This window comes from Nicotiana sylvestris, chromosome 9 (genome assembly GCF_000393655.2).
Source record: "Nicotiana sylvestris chromosome 9, ASM39365v2, whole genome shotgun sequence".
Taxonomy (NCBI): domain Eukaryota; kingdom Viridiplantae; phylum Streptophyta; class Magnoliopsida; order Solanales; family Solanaceae; genus Nicotiana; species Nicotiana sylvestris.
The window spans coordinates 10,173,983-10,179,949 of NC_091065.1; the positions used below are offsets into that span (position 1 = coordinate 10,173,983).

Below are 5,967 nucleotides of genomic sequence, written 5' to 3' on the forward strand. Positions count from 1 at the left end.
TATACAAACAGAATATGATGACACCATCAATTGATCTCCTCTTCATAATACAAGGATGTAAGTATATTCTATTCCAAAATATAAAAACAACAGAAAATCTTATTGGACAGCTTGTGTCGAAAACTATAGTGGCATATTTCTATATGAAAGAAGACACAAAATATTAGAAATAGGTAAATACCAAAACAGCAAAGGAAGAAAGTACAATGGTGGGGTTGACAACGAAATTCAATTGCAAGATTCTTCTTTTAAGAAAATGTTTGACGCCATGAGATCACTCTTGACAATGTTGATAAGGAGTAGCGATCAAGTGTAGGTCATTCTTTGTAGTACAAGCTGCTCCAGGCGCCTCGGTCAAGTCCAGTTCACTTGGATTGATTCCAGTTGGGAGTTTCCAGTCAAAGTGATACAACAGTTGAGCCAGTGGAAAATAAACATTTGCTAAACCAAATGACATTCCAGGGCAAATTCTCCTTCCGCTACCAAAGGGAAGATATTCATAATTATTACCAATATAATCCATAGAGTTGTGTTCAAATCTCTCAGGTTTAAAGCTTTCTACGTCATCCCAATATTTTGGATCTCTTCCCATTGCCCAAGCATTAATCACGACTTTTGTTTTCAATGGAATAGTGTAGCCGTTTAAGTCTGTTTCTTCTCTACATTCTCTTGGAAGCAAAAGAGGTAGTGGAGGATGGAGTCTGAAAGTTTCTTTAATGACCATCTTTAGGTATTTGAACTCCTCGACATCAATTTCACCAAAAGTTTCTTTCCCTCTCAAGATTTTTCTTACCTCTGCTTGAGCTTTGGAAAATACACTTGGATTCTTCATCATTTCGACCATGGCCCAATTAATTGTTGTTGATGAAGTTTCTGTTCCCCCACCAAAGAGGTCCTTCATTTTCGAGGAAGTTACAATATTCATTTCTCTTACAAACTTCTTGACAAATTTCTACTGAAATATTCAAATAACATATTTGTACTACGTTTGTGCTACTACCTTTATTCTACACCTAAAGGAACTTTTAAATTTTCAATGACAAAAACCCAAAAAAAAAAAAAATTATCATGTTATTTTGCTACTTGTTTCGTTATCCTAATGCCAAGTTGTGGTGATTGAAATAACATTTGTTGTAATTTTCAAATGTGTAAATTTTATGACGAAAGTAAGATTAGTTGTCCTAATTGAAAGCTAACTAAAGTGACTCTTTAAGTACAAAAATTAATTATGCAATTTGAGAACGTTAGTATTAAAGATAAATCATAATGCTTCATCAATTTCACTTTATATGGCACGGTATAACTAGATACAAAGTTTAAGAAAGACAGAAATGATTTTCGAACTTGTGGTATTAAATATGTCATGAAATTCCCGTGGCTATAAAAACATGTCATTAAAGATAAAATAAGAAGTTTAAAGTTAAATTATTTCTTATATAGAAATATGTCATTCTTTATGGAATAGAATAAAAACAAGTTCCACAAAAAATAGAATAGAAGGAGTACTAATAATGAAGATAGAAATATGCAGTATATAGTACTTACAAAAATGATAGCTTTGATGTTGTCGTTAGTGATTGGAAATTGAAGGCCTCCCTCTTTCATAAGTCTTAGCAGTACACCAATTATACCTTCACCTCCTGATTCACCATCGCTCTTTGAAGTCTTCTTGTGCTCATTGATGATATTTTCAAGAATGGCATCTATTTCATTGTGTATATTCATAACTTTAGCCTTCATTCCAGTGAGCACATGAAGAAACTTCATTGAAGGGAATATATCAGCCACATCAAACCCTTCTATTAAGTGTGACACTTTTTTGACTAGTTCTACAAATTCGTCTTGCTTCTTATATTCTTGTCCAAATGCTGATCTACATGTCATAGAGTTTGTGAAAAGAGCAATCCTTTTTTGTTACATTAACTGGCTTACCAGAAGATGATCGAAAAAATTCAATCATACGATGAACTTCATCTTGTCTAATTGAGTTGAATGACTTGACAGTTTTGGCACTGAGCAATTCCAAGAGACAAATTTTACGCATTTGTCTCCAGTAATTGCCATAAGGTGAAAAGGCAATGTCCGTCCCATTATAACATACAATCTTGGCAGCTACAAGTAAAGGCCTATTTGCAAAAGCGAGGTCATGAGTTTTTAGTACTTCTTTTGCCATCTCAGGAGAACTAATAACAACTAGAGAAACTTCGCCTAGTTGAAGGTGCATAATTGGTCCATATTTTTTGGCTAAATCTCTAAGGACATGATGTGGCAGTCCACCTAGCATATGAAGCATGCTTCCAAGAATAGGTAATTTCGATGGACCTGGAGGCAATCTTTTGGTTTGGCTATTGGAATTCTTCCATTTCTTAAATAAAAAGAGGAATGACACAAAAAGGAAAAGGGAAAAGAAGTTGAAGAACTGCATTTTGGGAGGGAATTAAAGGGGGGATTATTTGACTTGATAGGTTCTGCAAACTGTTGTTGCAAATATATGCTCTTTTATAGGCATTTCGTTTAGGCAAGAAATGGGATTTCTCTAAGAAAAATATGAGATATGCATTTTTCAGCAACTTTTTTTTGTCAATGAAAAGTACTTCACTTGACTCATTGAACACATTATGTGGAGCCAAATATGAAATTTACTTTTGGGAAAAAGGTAAACTTTGTTCTTAGTAATTTTTGTGAGTGAAGTTCTTAGTATGTAATGAAGCATTACAAACAACACTGTCAACAGTTACAAAGGGTTTTTTTAGCAACTATTGACTTTTCTGCATATACCAAAAAAATATCGCGCGGATAATTTTCTTTTCAAACGAATAAAAGGCAAATATAAGTACTTATTAAAAACTTTTAAAGTCTTCAATTTATAAGGACTTATTTAAAAATAAATACCGAAATATAAGAAATTACTCTAACTAGTTATATAAAAAAAATAGTTAAGAACCAGGCATACATAAATTCTCCACAAATGTTAATATATTTTAAATTTTACACCAAATATATATAATTAACGTCCAAAACTAACAAGGTGCAATAAAATAAAATATGAGTTTGATAAATAAAGCAAATTAATAAGTTTAGAGGCTACAAGTAGGCATACAAATGGTTTATTAAAATTAACTTTTGCATATTTAAATTTTATTAATACTTCAAACTATATATAATTACTATAGTTTATGTTATTTTGGAAAAATATAACTTTTACAGTTAAAATTAAATTTTTATAACTTGATATTGTTTGAGCAACTCTTATTTTTGTCATTGAAAAAAAGTTATTCACTTATGAAATTTTGTACATATAACTAATTGTGGTTAAAATACTATTATTGCAAACTGTACGACTAAAGTATAGTAAACTCGTAAATTTATAGTCACTTTAAATTTGTATCTATTGATATTTTCATGACAAATAGTAGTAACTATTATCTAACTATTTTTATTTTCTTAAAATAAGAAGATAAATATTTATTTGACTACAAAATTTTGTTTCAAATTTTTAATGTGCCTAGAAGATTGCTACTGTGATGGAAAATTTACCTTGTGGCAAAAACTAATGATTAGTCACAAAATTTATCGTTGCAATAAATTCGTGGTTATATCATTTTATCGTAATGACTATTGCCATGATTTTTTAGAACTTGAAGCAAAGTTATTTATTTAGTAATATTTGATTTAAATGGTTTATTATGGCTAAAAGGTTATTGTTGTTATATTAAGTTTCAACTCGTGGTAAAAATTAATGATTAGCTACAAAATTCTATTAAAGCAAGAAACATGTGGCTAATTTAACCTATATTGCCACAACTTTTAATAACTTGAAGCAAAAATATTCATTTAGCTACAATATTTTCTTTCAAATATTTTATTGTGGTTAAAAAGTTACTATAGCTATTGTAATTTTCAACTCGTGGCAAAAAACTAAGAATTAGCTACATAATTCAATTATACCAATAAATCTGTGACTATATCATTTAACTATTGCTACAACTTTTTAGAACTTAAAGCAAAAATATTTATTTAGCTAAAATATTTTATTTTAAATAATTTATTGTGGCTAAGAGATAACTATTGCTACAATAACTATTGATTCATGGCAAAAAATTATGATTAGCTGCCAAATTTTATTTGTAGCAACAAATTTATAGTTAGGTAGTTATTGTCACGATTACTAGCGATTGTAGCTAAAATGAGGAATTAGCTTTATCAACTTAATTTTTGTGGCAATTTTTTTTTATAATTTTGCAAATAGCCGTAGAATTTTAATTTTTGTGGCTATTATCAAGTATTAGCTATGTGAGTTAGGCATACCTAATTTGTTTCTCCTTATCAGCCTTCAAATTAAGTTTACAAGTCTTTCTATTGTTTTGCTTCAAGTGCCAAAGACTTTTCTCTAGGCACTTACCTCTAGCTACATTAATTCCTAGTTCGTAAACGACTAGGTATACACAGTGAATTTTACCCAAAAAAAAAAAGATTAGAAGAATACACAATAAATGTGCTTATTCTCCCTTTTTACCGGTCTTTGGTTATATTTATGCTAACCAAAAGGTTATATCACATTTGTGTGATTATCTAAAAGGTCATCTTATATTTTAGAATTTGATTCTGCGTTCCGAAGTCTTTAAAACCTCATTTTATTCCTCCGCAATTTGCGTGCGCGGTCCGAGCGAGTTTCCGAAAAGCTTTTATGTTTAAAGTTAATGAAAATAATAATTTTTGCCTTTAAAAGTTGATTTAGTTGACTTCGGTTAACGTTTTGAGTAAACAAACCCGGACTCGTATTTTCAAATTCCCGTGGATCTGTATCGATATGGACCTGGGCGTATTTCCGGAATCAAATTCCGAGATCCCTAGCTCGAGATATGAATTTTTGATGAAAATTGAATATTAGAAAATTAAATGGTTTTAAGAATTTTTTTAATATTTGATCTCGTTGGTATCGGGTTCGTTTTTTAGTTCTGGAGCCCGGTACAGATTGTGATATTTAAGACTTGTCTGTGAAATTTGATGAGAAACGGAGTTGGTTTGACGTGATTCGGACGTCCGGTTGTAAAAATAGGAATTTCAAAGTGTTCTTGAGAATTTCATTTGATTTGGTGCTAAATTCGTAGTTCTAGGTATTATTTTTGCGATTTAATCACGCAAGCAAGTCTATATGATGTTTTTAGACTTGTGTGCATGTTTGGTTTGGAGCCCCGATGGCTCGGGTGAGTTTCGGATAGGCTACGAGATTTTTTAGACTTAGAAATCTGGTGTGTTTTGCTGCAGCTGGTGTCATGTTATTTTGTGCTTCCTGATCGCGAAACCATTTTCGCAATCGCGAAGGGAATCTGGGTTGGGGAGGATTTTACTCTACGCGAACGTGAGACCCTAGTCGTGAATGCGGAGCATTGGGGGGAGTTGCTCTACGCGAATGCGACCCTTCAAACGCAAACGCGTAGATCTATCTAGGCTGGGCAGGGGACCTAGGAAACTTTACGCGAACGCGAGCCTTGTCTTGCGAACGCGAAGGTGAGGCGGGCGCGATCGCGTAAGTCCTTAGGAGGCTGCCCTTCGTGAATGCGACAATGTCCTCGCGAACGCGATGAATACTGTCGCCCAGCCATTAAAATTCCATTATGGGATATAACTCATTCTTTCAAATTTTTAAAAGCCAAATGACCTGGGGAAGATTCTCTCAAGCTAATTTCTTCTCCAAAGTGTTGGTGAGTGATTCCAAACCATTTCTTTCAATTACCCATTGAATTTCATGAATTTACAACCTAAAATCTAGGATTTCCATGATAGGAATTGGGGGTTGGTAGAATTAGGGATTTTTGGGAAACTGGGATTTTGACCTCAATTTGGGGTCGAATTTCAAAACTTATTCCCTATTCGGGCTCGGGATGAATGGGTAAATAAATTTTATTCCGAACCTTGAATTTTGACCAAGAGAGCCCGGGGTTGATTTTTGACTTTTTTGGGGAA

General features: G+C 32.6%; 1 pseudogene; it reads right to left on the reverse strand.

Moving 5' to 3' along the window:
• LOC138877071 (premnaspirodiene oxygenase-like) lies at positions 1-2,481 on the reverse strand (annotated as a pseudogene).
• Positions 2,482-5,967: the final 3,486 nt, after the last annotated feature.